At 39.1% G+C, this 16,511-nt stretch overlaps 1 protein-coding gene across 5 annotated transcripts in view; it reads left to right on the forward strand.

Annotated features, from left to right (window-relative positions):
• The window catches only part of Pld5 (phospholipase D family member 5), a 397,710-nt gene that overhangs the window by 359,913 nt on the left and 21,286 nt on the right, over positions 1–16,511 (forward strand). The window lies entirely within an intron of this gene.

A 16,511-nucleotide genomic window follows, 5' to 3' on the forward strand; every position in this document is an offset into this window, starting at 1 on the left:
CCTTAAAAAGGTAAGGAGTTAAGTGGTCTCAGGTCTTTAATAAAATTTATAGAAGTTAAAAGCTTCTGTTGTATTCTAGGACAAATTTAGAAGTTGTTTTTTATTAAAAGAGTTAGCCACACATTGAGTTGTAAAACATTTACTCAGGTAATCTCTCAAACTATGCAATGCTTTTATTTTCTATTTTCATTTATTTATTTTAATCTATTATTTTCTATTTCTTATTAAACTAAGTTTTAATTAAACAGATATTGATTGAAAGTCTTTTTTAAGAGTTATACAATTTTACAGATTTTTTTTAAAGTCAGAAAACTTCTGCTATTGAAATTGAGCTCCTTGATCTCACCTCTATTTTAAAATATCACATTTTTATTGCTATGAGCTTATCATCATTTTTCCCACTAATTTATAAGGTTCTGAAGATGATATGCCACATTCTCTTTGTCATTGGTATTCCCAGCATTTCACCTGAGTCCTCTCTAAAAGCAGCAATAAATGTTGGATTGAATTTATTAGTAGTAATATTAATGGAAATTTCTAGAATGCACATAGTTTTTTTCAGTAGCATATGACAAATAACAAGAAAAAATTATTTAAGCTCAATGTATTTGTTGTAAAACAACTTTTTAAAAATATATTTATTAATTTATTTTACAGTAGAATAAATCTTGACATATTATACACAAATGGAGCACAACTTCTTTTTTTTTTCCTCAGACCCCTTAAATTACACATTTATTTAAAATTTTCTTCAATTGGAATTATTTCCTTTTCCAATATTTAGGGATAAAGCTGCATTTTATTTACCAAAGACATATTTTTAATTATAAATTCATATTTAAAATTCTGTAGTAGTATAATAAATTTATTTAAAGAACAATTCTAAGCAGAGCACAGTGATGCATGCCTGTAATCCCAGTGGCTTGGGAGGCTAAGGCAAGAGGAATGCAAGTTCAAGGCCAGCCTCAGTAACTTAATGAGGCCCTGAGCAGCTTAGCAAAAGCCAATGTCAAAATAGAAAACAAAAAGGACTAGAGATTTGGCTCAGTGGTTAAATGTGGCCCTAGGTTCAATCCTTGGTACAAAAAAAAAAAGAAGAAGTAAAAATGAACAATTATAAACAGCATGGTAAAGGCTATAGTCCTTAAAAAAAAAACAAGGAAAACATAGATTCAAAGACCTTAAAAGTAGACATGCTACTGTCAGTTAAAGGTATTATTAAGCTACTTTCTTACTTAGAATTATTTTCACATGGATTCATGAATTTTCTATTCTTACTAAAAACAGTTGGCCAAAACTTCTTTTTACTCCCCAAATACAATTTATTCCAATGAAAAGCCAGCTTATGATCTATAATAATGTAACAAGTACAATCAGCCCTCTTACTTTATAAGGATCTGTGCGTGGGTACCTTACCCATGTTTTCAACCTCATGATTCGACCAAGAACTGACAGAAAATATTTTTTTTAAAAAATCACATCTGTACTGAACACATAAACATTTCCTTTTCATTATTCCCTAAAGAATCCCGTGTAACTATTTACATACTACTTACATTGTGATTATGTGGTATGAATAATGTAGAAATTATTTAAAATAGATAGGATGATATCTATACATAAGTTAACACAAATGCTCTGCGTTTTATAAAAGAGACTAGACACTCAATGATTTTGGTATATTTTAGGAAACCTACATTTCTGGTAAGTGCTAATTAAAGAGAGGAAATAAAAACAATGATTAATATCCTTAAGTAGAGGGGCAATACAACAACATTCCTATAGTAGCTTCTTATGATTTTTCCCTAATATTTGCAAGTTTGTTCAACCGCCATAGGCTCCCAACACTTCCCCAATCCTCGAATGCTGTTAGGTCCACTATTTTTGTTCAAATAATAGTACCAGAGAACTCATTTTCAATCGGAGGCAAAGTTGTATTTCATTAAATTCATTGATCTTTGAGAGAGAATGTGAAAGCAATAAAGAAATAAGGATAGAAAGATTTCACTGAAGACCACACACCCTAAGCAAATGTGTGTCTCCAGCATTTTTTCTGAGATAAACTCTTCAATCATGTTTGTTATTAAATAGCACCAACATGCACTGACTCAACACAAGGCATCTCTTTATTATGGACTTGGGAGAACACAGTGTAGGAATTCCAGGAGGAGCAACCAGACAGGACTCAGTCAGGAGGACAAGCCAGGTGGAAAGGAGCAGAGAAAGGTTCTGGGACTCACACTCTGAACAGGAAGGCAACTCTCCCACTGCACTGCACTTGGGACTCAGAACGTCCTCAAGTGCATGCACGCACACAAACACTGTGCTTTCCAGTGATTCTAAAAGTGAGAAGAATACTTAAATCTTTAACTCCCTGAATTCTAAAATTCCAGTTATTTCCCTGGCCTATGAGCAAAGCAATATTGCTACAATAATCACAGAATGTTCCTGGAACACAGTTTTTAGGAGTGATTTCTCATTCTGCTCTAAATATACAAAGATTTTGATTTGTCATGCAATTGTTTCCTAAGTCTCCTAAATAGTGCAGTAAGAAGGAAAAATAGTTTTTCTCTGAAAAACTGTGTGCATCTGGTGAAATAAAATGGGGGCAGAAAAGAAAATTTTGGATACAATAATAGCAAACCAAAATTACTGATCTACTTGAAAGCAGTGTATTAATTCAAGCTGCTCTACTTGCAAAAGTGGATAAAGAACCAAAATTCTCAAGTAATAAACACAGGGAATCATATGTGAATCCTGAAAAGTATGTCTAAGGAGTGATATAACTGGTAGCTGTTTTTAATCAGTGGTTTTCTCCTTGGATGTGATGGTTACAGGGATGTAAGGTATGTGTCTCATAAATCAAATATATGTGGTGTCTATGCTAATTCATTTTCTCCTTCAAACACACCTAAAACTTGAGCATAAACAACCATCTAGCTATGGTCCAAATGTCTGCATTCCTACTAAGATTCACAGATTAAATCCTAGCCTCCAACGTGTCAGGGATGGCCTCTAGGCAGTGAGTGGGTAGAGGGGCAGAGCCCTCAGGAATGAGATATTAGTGCCCTTGTAAAGGAGATCTCAGAAGCTGGCTCATCCTTTTGCTACCTTTCGAGGACAGAGAAAGAAGGTGTCAGGAATGATCTTCTATGATTTATCAGAATGTGCCTTCAATACACAAAGACTGCTGTTGCAGGTTCCATCTTGCTGCTGCATGATACATGCTAGCTACCGCAAAGTCACCAAGGTGCACCCACCCAAAGTACCCTCAGATAAGACACTGTTTAAAGTATCTATACGTTTTTCTACATTCATTACCAATTACCTTGACTTTAAGAAGTTTTAAAAATTAGATTACACTTAGGCTATGTTTTGGATAAATGTCCCATAAAGGCCCATGTGATAAAGGTTAGGTCCCCAACTTGTTGTTACTGGGAAGCAACAGAACCTATAAAAGGGGGACCTACTTGGAGGTCTTCAGGTCACGAAGGGGGCCTTTGAAGGAGACAGTGGGACCCTTGCCCCTTCCTCGTCCTCTTTCATCACCAGGCCATGAGGAGAGTCCTTCTACTTTGCCACCAGTCCCACCCGAGGCCTAAAGGCAATGGCTTCATCTCGTCAAGGACTGGAGCCTCTAAAACTGTGAGCTAAAGTAAATCTTTTCAAAGTTGATTAGCTCAGACATTCGTTACAGTGACAGTTGACTGACACCAAGTAGCATTACCAGATTATCTATTTTGAATATTGGAGCCTGAAATGTCATTACCATCTGGTTAAATTTAGCATCAAAACAGTATGAATCTAGGGGCTGTGCAGGGGGCTCCGTGGCAGAGTACTTGCCCAGAGCCATGACGTCCGCTTGCTCTAAAGAGCAGTTCTGAGCACTGAGCACTTTCTGAAATCATTGAGAGTGCATGCTGACCATCTCTGCAGTAACAAACTGTTAAATTCTCTAAAAAAAAAAAACAGACTTTAAAAATTAAGTTCCTACAGAAGATGAGAGTCAAGCAGAAAAATTAAAGTACGAGTCATTTTTAATCAATATATCATGTATTCTCTTGGAAAATAAACTTAGATTCTATCTACTTTTCTTAGAAACAAAATTAACCCAATCATTATCTAAAGCATGTGGAAAAAGAAGAAGAAAAAGAAGTATCATTAGTGCTTTCAACCAGTTTGGGATGGAATATTACCTATTAGTTTAAAAAGAAAAACCAAAAGAACCTAGTAAATGTACTTCAGAATTAAAATCAGGAAAAAGTTTGCCCAAAATATGGGATAATATGTGTCCCTGAATTTTTGCCTAGTGACTATAATATTTTCACATTTTTATGAACTGTCTAGCCCTTGCTAAAACATAGCACAAAGATATGGAATATGAAAACAAAAAGAAAAATATAACCAAAGAGAAGAAACATTTTAAAGAATCAGAAACAGAGAAGCCACATTGTTTGAGCCTTGCTTGCCCCAGAGCGTGCGGTGGCAGCCTGGGTACTTGCTGGTGGGAGTGAAGGGACTAAGAGTCCCCCACCTCCAGCACCAGGACTCACTGTCTGAAACCAGAGCTGGAACTGGGGCTGGGCGAATACAACAATAAAAGAAAGATGAAATTAAAAACGTGGGGAGTATGCTCAGTGGAGCACACAGAGCTAGCCGCAGTGGAGACAGCAACTGACCACTTCAAGTCAATATTGAATCTAAAAGTCAGCAGCTTGCAGGAGGAACTTTACCTTTCCATTTGCAGTCCTCATAGTCGGTCACCCTGGGGACAGAATGGTAAGGTGATCAATAACTCCTGGAGTAAGAATAACAGAGTTCCAAAGCGGGGGAATAAAACTCAGCGCTCAGTGAGAAGGCAGCAAACCCAGAAGCGGAGCGTGTACTCGTGTCTAAGCTACAGTAACTCACCAAATGGCTAAGGGCTTAAAAAATGCATTTGTATTGTTCAGAAAAATAAGGGCAGGGGCAAAATTGACTTCTTAAAAAGGAAATAACTTAATGAGCAAAGGCATAAATCCAGTAAAACAAGAAAAGTCAAGGGCCTTCTCAGGATGAAGCACAGTAGGCCCCAGCACCAACCTCCCCTGTGGTAACTGGCCACTGAGAGAGAAAAATGACAACTGTATTTTTAAAGACATGAGGGGGCTGCTAAAGCAAGAAAATGAGATGGATTGAAACTCCAGAGCAGGAGCTCTTTCAAAGTGAGGAACAAAGTGACTGCTGGTTTCTTCTCAGGGGTCATTTGTGCAGACTGAGAATGGGGACTGGGCTGCCTTAAGGGACTGTACCAAGGGAGCAAAGCAGCAAGGTTTGTAGGAGTCAGTGTGTCCCTTTTAAGAAGCAGAGTGCATGTGTGATGGTCCTGAAGTCAAGGTTCATTTTCCCTAAGGGACTTTGCTAAACTGTGAGCTGTGCTTAGAAGTGGAGCACAACTTCTTATTCCTCTGACTGTACATGGAGCAGAGTCACTCCATTAATGTAATCATACATGTATATAGGGTAATAATGTCTGTCTCAGTCTATCATCTTTCCTATCTCCACAACCCCACCCCTTCCCTTACTCCCTTCTACACAAACAAAAGTTCCTTCATTCTTCTCTATCCCCCTGCCCAACTATGGATCAGCATCTGCTTATCAGAGAAAACATTCAGCTTTTGGTTTGGGGGAGACTGGTTTATTTCACTTAGCATGGTATTCTCTAGTTCCATCTATTTACCTACAAATACCATAATTTCATTCTTCTTTAAGGCTGAGTATTATTCCATTGTGTATGTGTACCATATTTTCTTTATCCATTCATCTGTTGAAGGGCATCTAGATTGGTTGCATAGTTTAGCTATTGGGTATAAACTGGGATAGCTAGGTCAAACGGTGGTCCCATTCCAATTTTTATGAGAAATTCCACACTACTTTCCAAAGTAGTTACACCAATTTGCAGTCCCACCAGCAATGTAAGAGTATACTTTCCCCCACACACATCCTCTCCAACACTTATAATTGTTTGTATTCTTGATAACTGCCATTATGACTGGTGTGAAATGAAATCTTAAGAGTAGTTTTGATTTGCATTTCTCTAATTACTAGAGAACTTTTTTCATGTATTTATTGATCGAGTGTATTTCTTCTTCTGTGAATTGTCTGTTAAATTCCTTAGCCTATTTATTGATTGGGTTATTTGTTTTTTGGTTTTAAGTTTTTTGAGTTCTTTATATATCCTGGAGATTAATACTCTGCTGAGGTACATGGGGTAAAGATTTTTTTGACATTCTGTAGGCTCTCTCATCACATTACTGATTGTTTCCTTTTCTGAGAAGAAACTTTTTTAGTTTGAATCTATCCATTTGTTGATTCTTGATTTACTTCTTGTGGTTTCAGAATCTTGTTCAGGAAGTCAGACCCTTAGCCAACATGATGAAGATTTGGGCCTGCTTTTTCTTCTATTAGGCAGTGCCTAATAGAAGTGGCTAATAGTTCCAATGCCTAAGTCTTTGACCCACTTTGAGTTGATTTTTGTGCAGGGTGAGAGATAGAGGTTTAATTTCATTTGCTACATATGGATTTCCAGTTTTCCCAGCATCATTTGTTGAATAGGCTATCTTTCTCCAATGTATGTTTTGGGAGCCTAGTATGATTTAGCTGTATTTATGTGGGTTGGTCTCTGTGTCTTCTATTTTGTACCATTGGTCTACAAGTCTATTTTAGTACAATACCATGCCATTTTTGTTACTATTGCTCTATAGTGTAGTTTAAGGTCTGGTATTGTGATGCCTGCTGCCTCACTCTTCTTGTTTAAGAACTGCCTTAGCTATTCTGGGTCTCTTATTTTTCCAAATGAATTTCATAACTGCTTTCTCTAGTTCTATGAAGAATGTTATTGGGATTTTAATAGGAATTGTATTAAATCTGTATAGCAATTTTAGTATGGCCATTTTTATTATATTAATTTTGCCTATACAAGAACATGGGAGATCTTTCCATCTTCTAAGGTCTTCTTCAATTTATTTCTTTAATGTTCTGTAGATTTCATTGTAGAAGTCTTTAACTCTTTTGTTAGATTGATTCCAAAGGTTTTTTTTTTTTTTTTGAGGCTATTGTGCATGGGACAAATTCTGAAGATTTCTCTTGCAGTGGATTCATCACTTATGTATAGAAAGGCATTTGATTTACGGGTATTGATTTTATATCCTGCTACTTTGCTGAATTCATTTATTAAATCTAGAAGTTTTCTGGTGGAATTGTTTGGATCTTCTAAATATAGAATCATATCATCACCAAATAGTGATAGTTTGAGTTCTTCTTTTCCTATGCTTATCACTTCAATTTCTTTCATCTGTCTGATTGCTTTAGTTAGAGTTTCCAGGACTGTGTTGAATAGCAGTGGTGAAAGAGGTCATCCCTGTCTTGTTCCTTTTTTAGAGGGAATGTTTTCAGTTTTTCTCCATTTAGAATGATGTTGGCCTTGGGCTTAGCATTGATAGCTTTTATAATGTTGAGGTATATTCCTTCTCTCCCTAGTTTTGCCAGTGTTTTGAACACGAAGAGGTGCTATCTTTTGTCAAGTGCTTTCTCAGCATCTATTGAGATAATCATATGATTCTTGTCTTTAAGTCTATTGATATGTATTATGTTTATTGATTCCTGTATGTTGAACCAACCTTATATCCTTGGGTTGAACCCCACTTGATTGTGGTGCACTATCTTTTGGATATATTTTTGTGTGCAATTTGCCAGAATTTTATTGAGAATTTGTGTATCTATGTTTATCAGAGATATTGGTCTGAAGTTTTCTTTCCTTGATTTGTCTTTTTCTGGTTTTGGTATTAGGGTAATTCTAGCTTCATAGAATGAGTTTGAAAGGGTTCCCTCCACGCCTATTTCATGGAATAAATTGAGGAGTATTGGTGTTAATTCTTCTCTGAAGACCTTGTAGAACTCGGCTGAGAATTCATCTGGTCCTGGGCTTTTCTTGGTTGGTAGGCTTTTGTTGGTGTCTTCTATTTCCTTGCTTGACATTGTTCTGTTTAAATTGTGTATGTCCTCCTGATTCAGTTTTATCAGATTATATGTGCCTCTAGAAATTTGCTGGTGTCTTTGGGATTTTCTATTTTGACTGGAGTACAAATTTTCAAAGTAGTTTCTAATTATCTTCTGTATTTCAATAGTGTCTGTCATGACATTTCCCTTTTTTATCACGAATTTTAGTAATCTGAGTTTTCAGTCTCCTTCTTTTCATTAAGGTGGCTAAAGGTTTATCAATTTTATTTCTTTTTACCCACCAAGAACAACTTGTAGGAAGAAAAGCTTCTCTGGAGCTAACAGAAGACTCAGTTCCTAGATGGCTGGCTCCATTGCTCTGCCCAAGGGGAGGTAGTCCCTCATGGGATAAGGGTCCAGTGGAGGAAATCTGCTCAGTTCAGGGCAGCAACGAAGCATGTACATATGATGAGGTCTTTCAAAGCTACAAAGATATTACAGATTTTCAGATTCAAATGAAAAGACTGCTGAGTATCCTACAAATTTTAATTTCTAAACAAGTCAATATCGGTACCCGTAACCCACTAAAGCAAAAAACCTTCCACAGTCCTTTCTAATTCTTATTATGAAATTGGGAAAGGTCCTGAAGGCCCAAAAGTGAGGTGACCACCGGGGGAGATCATGCCCAGATACGACCGGGTCATTTCTTGCTCCAACTTCAAAAGGAGCCATTGTGAGGGAATTTCAAACTGCAGAATATAAGAGAGTGGCTACAGCTGGGTTTTTTGTCCAAAAGTACAGGAAGCTCTTGGTGGTGACCTGTCAGACTCCACGGCAGCACATTTGGTGGTGGTTGGTGGCTGGTGATCGTGGTCTTTGGATATTGGGGGTTTTTTTTTCCTATCTTTTGTTTTTGTTTTCTATTTTTTTTGTTTTGGTTTATTATTATTATTTTTTAGCTACCATACTTGATCGGGCTCAGGATGAGCAATGAGAGTAGTCAGAGCAGTGTAGTGCTGCAGAGGCAGAGCTCCTGCTCTGAACCTGCCTTCATGGGCCATTTTATGGTCCTGCAGGACTCTGGGGCAGGGAGCTTCGCCCAGGTGAAACCTGCCTGCCATCCAACTACCTGGACAGAGGTTTCAGTGAAGGTCTTGGTGAAAGTAACCTCGAGCTTCCCATCCTCTCTGAACCAGAGTTGATGGCCACCTTGGATCACCAAAACATGATCTAGCTCTTCCAGGTCATCAAGACCCATGAACATATATATCTACCTTATCATGGAGCATGCAAGTGGGGGACAACTGTGGGATCTCATCCTGGAAACTGATGGCATGCTGGAGGAGGAGGCCCATAGACTATGCAGGCAGATCTCGTGGACTTTGAAGTACTACCATCAGAAGGGGATTGTGCACCTGGACCTGAAGCTGGAGAATGCCGTGGTGGATGCCATCAGCAATGTCAAACTCATCAACTTTGACCTGAGCACCAGATTCACAGCTGGGAAGAAGCTGAAGAGGTCCTTTGGCACTCTCCTCTACACTGACTCTGAGAGTGTCCATGGGCAGCAGATGTCTGGAGCCTGAGTGAGCATAGAATAATGCTCACAGGGAGAGGCCCATGGTGCAGCAAGCAGCATTAGGCAGCTGAAGAAGCCAATCAAGGAGGCAGCCTAGGGCCTTCCCCAGCAGGTCTCTGAGGGAGTGCAGAGCCTCATCCATGAGATCTAATGGTGGATCCCATACAAAGGCCCTCCATAGGCCAGGTAGTAGGGCACCTATGGTTGAGCCAGGGCAATGAAGCTTCATCTAGCCCTCCTAGTGAGGTACTCCCCAAACTCCTGGATCCCACAATTATGCACATGATGATCAACAGGGGTTACCACCCCTATAACACCAGGGTATCTATGGTGAGTCGCAAATTTGATGAGATGATGGTGACATACTGCATACTCGAGCACCAGAAAACCCAGGAGGAGGCCTGTGCACTCCAGTTGAAGCCCAAGGATGGCCCAGGCCCTGCAGATCTTCCCAGGGTCTGCCCCAAGAAGTGTTGTAGTGAGCCTTTCCCTAGCCTTTTCCTAGCAGCAGCCTAGGAAGCCAGGCAGTCCCAGCAGAAGGCTGCTAGAAGTGCCAGCGTGCCCTCCATCCCTCTCTGCTTCCTCCATGAGAACACACCCCCTCCCAGCTTAACCTCCCAGCCTCACCCTGTGCCCAGCTGCTCATCCTCCCAAGGGACCTCCATAGGACAACCCCAAGACAGCAACTGGGGTTAGAAAAGACTGAGGACAAGAATTGCCAAATGCATCCAGCAACTCTGCTGTATACCATGATATCCAGAAACAGAGTGGACCACTGTCCAGAAACAGAGCGACTCCAGTGGAAATGTGGAGCCCAGACAGACAGAACCGACAGATAGCCAGCTCCGTGGATGATGACATCATGCTGTGGGAAGAGGTGTGCCAACTGGCTCTGGCGTCTCTGGGAGGATTCCAGGCAGGAGGGCATGTACCTCCACCAGGAATCCTCTGCTCCCAACAGTGAAGCACATCAGAGAAGCTTTTGCCTATGAAACACATCATAGAGACTTTTCCCTGGGACACTTCCCCCTGTCCTGCTCTTTGTCCTTTCTTCAATGCTTTGGGAGAAATTTATTCTGAATTTCTTTTTTTCACAAATTGTATAATAAAATTGATATTTCAGAGATTTTTTTAAAGGTAGTTTTTTGTGTTTCTGTTTGTTCTATTTGGGGAGGCTTTTTATTTTGTTTTTTGAGAGAGAAAGAGAGAGAGAAATAGAGGCCTCAGAGCAAGGGCCAGAGCCCAGCAGCCATCCTCTCCAAGTCTTGGACCACTGTGCCTCATTCTACTGCTCACAGTATATACTCACTTACCTTGAGTCAGGGTAGATGGGCACTCACTTTCCTTAAGCCAATATAGACAGGGACTTGTTCCCATTGGCATAGTATAGACAGAGGTGCTCCCCTTGAACCAATGTAGACTTGATTCACTTTCAGCTGGTGTTGGCCAGCAGAAATACTTTTCCTGATCTTCAGGCCCCCACCTGAAGTGTGTAGGGACGATGGGTTGCAGCTGTTGGAGAAGACACCTCTGCAAGGCATTGGAGATTGCAGGGGGTTCTGTGGCTTCATCTCTATAATCTCAGGTGCAGGGAAACAAGAGATGGGCCAGTGGCAGGGGTGGGCTTGCCTGCCTCAGTGGCTGGGTGCCTCACCACATGTCGTGCACCTCCCCATCAAACAGCTCCTCCTGGTCACAGCTGAAGATCATGAAGAGGGAACACTTGAGATTTGGGTAGTGGAGATGTGAAATCTCAGGGATGCTACTTACATAAAAGTGTAGTGCACCCATGTGGAATTGCTCTTATCTTTGGGTTCTATTTATAAGGTGAAGTGCACACAAAAAATAAGAAATACTCAGATTAGGACAGGAGACTTCTTGCACCTTCCATCCCTAGAATCTCTGAAGCTCTGGGACTCCCAAAGCCATCTGGCAACTTCTTCCTGACCTTCCCTTCAGTGGTCAGAAATTGATACCATAAAATATTGAAGAATCTCTTGATGAGGTTGGCAAGAAGAGAAGGGTGTATTCCATGTGTCCACTATGACCATGTGTTTGATGCCATCCAGTAGGTTCCTGGCCATGCCATCAGTCTCAACACTGAGCCAGCCTTTCACTGGGAGTCTACCCTTCGCCGTATCAGAGGTCTCTGTCCATAGACGGCCAGCTCCATGGCTCTGGGCCTGAGGTGAGGCAGAACATCACCACAAAAGGACATGGTAACAAAGAGCCAGAGAGAGCTCCTGTTGTAAAACATCTCAAAATAGTCTATGTTTATAAACTGACTGTGCCAACACTAAGTTGCACATACACACACAAAAAAATTTGAAGATCTCAAAAATAATCATCCCCAAAATAAACTTTAGATAATTGATAAAACATCTAAATATAAATTTTAAGTTATAATATAAATATGGATTATATCTAATTTTCTCATGGACCACAAACAGGTCCTTGGTTAGATTTAACCATGTAATTTATTATAGATTAGGGCCAGATAATTCTTTTAAATATATATACATATATACGTATAAAATGAAATCCCACGATAGAAATAATGGCTGGCTGAGATTTTGTGTTATAGATATATTTTTAGAGCCCTTAAAATTATGCACTTGCTTTCCAGGACAAAGACTAGTTAGTTCAAGATGTACTTTTATTGATCTAGCTGATAGATGAGTGGGATGTCTTGTTGTTTATTGTTCAGTTCATTCACACATCAGTCATGTATACTAAGATATATTTAGTGAGAGGACAGAAGTTGAATAAAACTCAGTGATGCTGTCAAAAAAATACCATATTCTTTGTTAGAACTTCTAGTGTGTATTATTAATTATATTTTAACAGCTTTATTGAGATATAATTCATTCATCACAAAATCCGCCCTTTTAAAGTATACCATTCAATGGTTTTAGTATAGTCACAAAGTTCTTCAATCATCTCCACCATTATAACTTCAGAACATTTTCTTCACCACAAAGAAAAGCCTCATAATCATTAGCAGCCACTCTCCATTATTCTCTTCCCCCAACCACTGGCAACCACTAATCTACTTTCTTTTTATGATCTTGTTTTTCCTGAACATTTCTTCTTAATGGAGTGATACAATATGCAGTCTTTTGTGACTAGTTTCTTTCAGCCAATATAATGTTATCAAGGTTCATCCATGTTGTGGTGTAGATCATTACTTCTTTCATTTCTTTTTATGCTCAAATAATAGCCCATTGTATGGACATTCCACATTGTGTCCATGCATCTATCAGTTGATGGACATTTGGGTGTTTCTGTCTCTGGCTATGGTGAAGAGTGCCACTATGAACCTTCATGTACAAGTTTTTATTTGAATACCCATTTTCGATTCTTTGGGGTTTATATTTAGGAAGGGAATTTCTGTGTACTATGGTACTTATGCTAAACATTTTGAGAAACTTCCAAACAGTTTTCCAAGCTGGTTATACCATTGTAAAATCACACCAGCAATATATGAATATTTCAATTTCTCCATATCCTTATTACTTTTATGTCTTATTTTAGCCCTCTTTATGGGTGTGAAATTGAATCTCATTGTGGTATTGATCTGCATCTTTGGGGGGACTTACTAGCTATTTGTAAAATATCTTGTTTAGAGGAATGCTTATCAAATACTTTCTTTTTTCAAATTAAGGGGTTTTTTGTTTTTTTGTTTTTTTTTTAATAGAGTTGCAAGGGTTCTTTCTACATTCTGGATACAAGGCCCTTATCACATACATGACTTACAAATATTTTCTCCTATTCTGTGGCTTGTCTTTTTATGTTTAATTACATTTTCATGGAACTATTCTACAAATAGAGGATAAGGCTTAAGAACCAGGAAACTATGGTTAAATAATAAAAAATCTGCTAAAGTCTTTAAAAGACAAGTATTGAGTGACTATTCAAAATAAATTACATGCATATCATGTAAGGCACCTATAGGTCTATGACAGAAACCTTAATTAACCTAGAAACAAAATATATCACTAGTTCTTGACTGGTAAGAGATTATCACAGAACTGAAATATAGAATAGGATTTATAATTTCCCTCTTCTACTTTACCGTGGAATAAAGGGAGACCCCCCAAGTCAGACTCCGAAAATTCATTCAGGAGTGCTAAGAGGGGAAACTTAACAGCCTTCTCTCTGGTTACATTTGGAACATTAATTTCCTATACCAAAGCAGTAGATCTTCTTTTATGTTGTTATTTATTCATGTATACCCTGAGCAAACACTTTAAAGACAGTAGTACTGTCTATAAAGGTAGAGGACCCTGGAACCTGCCTAGAACACACAGGGAAGTACCACCAGCACCCAGGTGCAAGGGGACTGATGTGAATAATCATTCCTCCCCTTCCTGAACACATGGAGCACTTTCCAAGTTCTGGACATTGTGTTCAGCAGTGGGAGCATGGGAAACATTGAGGCAGGTAAATGCTAGTGAAGATATGTTTAAATGAGTTTGGAAATACCTAGAATAAAGAAACTCTAACTAGAAGTGGAGGTTGGGGGTTGGACAGACCTCCAACATTTATTAATTTATGAAATACTTGCACACTTATTCCACAGACATTTACTGAGAAAAGGTGCAAGAGATAGAGCAGTAAGCAGCTCACGAGTTAGAGTACAAACACAAAGACAAATGAATGCAGTGCCAGGCAACCTGTGCCAGAGTGAAGCTCCACAAAGCAGGGTCATACCTTCATCACAGTTATATATCATGTGCCCAGACCAGAGCCTGAAACACAGCAGGCAGTTAAGAAGATCTGTTGACTGAATGAAAACAAGCATAGAAGAGGGGTACAGCAGGTAAACCAGTGAGAAAGTTGTGTTATTGTTATTAACTCCACGAAAAAACATAAATTCAAGGTGTAAGAGACAAGCCTAGTGCATAAGTGCTGGAATCTGGGTCTGGCCTGTATCACCAAAGCTTTTACTCTTTTCTATATAGATTAATGACACTATATCCAAACTTGTAAGATGACAGCAAACGTAGAGAGACCACCAACAACTCTGCCTAAATTTGTTTCTCTCTGAAAACAAAATCCAGTTTGGGATTATGATAATATAATATATTATATTATCAGGAAGTTCTTTACTGAAAAAGAGAGGGTGCTTGGACACATTTCAGAGTTAGCCCAGGAGCCTGTCCAGAGCTGAGATCCTCAGCTTCTTCATAACAACCTGAAACATGTTTAAAGCAAACCCAAAGGGCTGAGAAAATTAAATAATATGCATATTTAATTTTAGCGGATATATATAGGAGAATGAATAAAAGACAATCCTTGAAATCAGTCTAGAAACAGTCCAGCTGAGGAGGGGAAGCAAATGCAAGTAATTATAATATAAATTTGAATATGATAAATAAGAAGTAAATTCCAGAGGTGGCTGGTGGTGATGGTTGCAATAGCAACGTGAATATACAGGGTGCCCTTGACGTTAGAAATGGCCAAGATGGTAAAAAAAGAAAAAGAAATATATAGGATGGGAATGTAGAGATGGGAGAAGCAACCACTGGTTGAGGATCTAAAAGAAAGTTTCAATGGAGGTAATATTTGAGCTGAATTTGAACTGAGCCAATAGGACGTGGGTAGCCAACACTAAGGAAGGATGTCCGCTGGAGATACCAGCTGAGCAAATGCCCAGAAGCAAAGAAGATGAGGACACAGGCATGAGCTGATGGTTAATTCAGTTTTGGGGACACAGACTGCACAGTAGCCAGCAAATAAGGGAGACAGAGCAACAGCTATGGACACATCCCTCCCTATGAGTTTAGACTGGATTCCCCAAGACCAGAAGTCAGTTTATCCAGAGAGTGACATGTGTTTGTTAAACATCATGGAGGCAAGGCAATACACTAGGAGGTATCACAAACCCCCTGCAAACAGTATGAGTGCCTGAATGAAGGAAATGACCATCAGGAAGAAGAGGGAGGGACTGACCGACACCAGAAACATTGCAGAAGCAGTACCCATCTGTCTGGGTAACAGATCGACTCTCTCTGTATCTCTGTAGGACTAGCATTGTTATGTTTTGGTTGTTTGTGTCTTTGTTGTTGTTAAAATTTGGAAGCTCAGCCTCATTCCAAAAGAAAAAATAATTTTAATAATCGAAAGCACATCCTGACTATCACCTGCCAAGAGGACTTTCTGAATAGGGATGCCTGGGGTTAGGGGGTGACCTTCAACCTGCTCGTTTCTTACCCCCTTACTTCATCTCAAGTGGGCATCCATTCCAGACACTTTATTTCATGAACCTGTGAGCTGGGACAGGGATTTTGACGAATGCAGTGTAAAGAACTGTACCACAAGTGACCTGGGACTCTGACTGTCCAACACTGCTATTTATTCCAGGCAGTTTCAGGAACATTTATTCAGCCTTTAGGTATAACCACTCCTTGCAATATTTGTGCACCGAGACTTGTCAAAGAAAAGAACTAAAGGGAACACTATTTTCAATCCCCACCAGTGGAAAAATAATGGGAAAAAAAACTACATTTCCACCCCCCCTTACCATAGCAACATCATATTTTTATAAGATGGAAACTTCAGGCAACATGAGAAAAATACCTGAAGCATAATTTGCCTCTTTTCTCATTTTGCTGAAGTCTGGCAGAATATCCTTTCTCTCTGACTCTCCTGATGGATTTGGGCATCTTAATAACTCAACCAGATTTTTCCTGTAGGATTATTGATGGCCCCTTCTCGACAATCAACATCCCTGCCTCTTCCTGTTTCAGTGAAAGATTCAGGTGAAAATAAATAAAGAAACACCAAGATCTTTTGATTTTTGTGTCTTGAATATTTTCATGGCTACTTCACCTTTCAAATGAAATGACTTCTGGAATAAATTGCTTATTATATGTATATGTAAGTTTACATGGTAACACTTGAGGAAATTCACAACTTATCTGTGATGGAGAGGTATTCCAGAATCACGTAA

Source organism: Ictidomys tridecemlineatus, chromosome 10 (genome assembly GCF_052094955.1).
Source record: "Ictidomys tridecemlineatus isolate mIctTri1 chromosome 10, mIctTri1.hap1, whole genome shotgun sequence".
NCBI classification, from domain to species: domain Eukaryota; kingdom Metazoa; phylum Chordata; class Mammalia; order Rodentia; family Sciuridae; genus Ictidomys; species Ictidomys tridecemlineatus.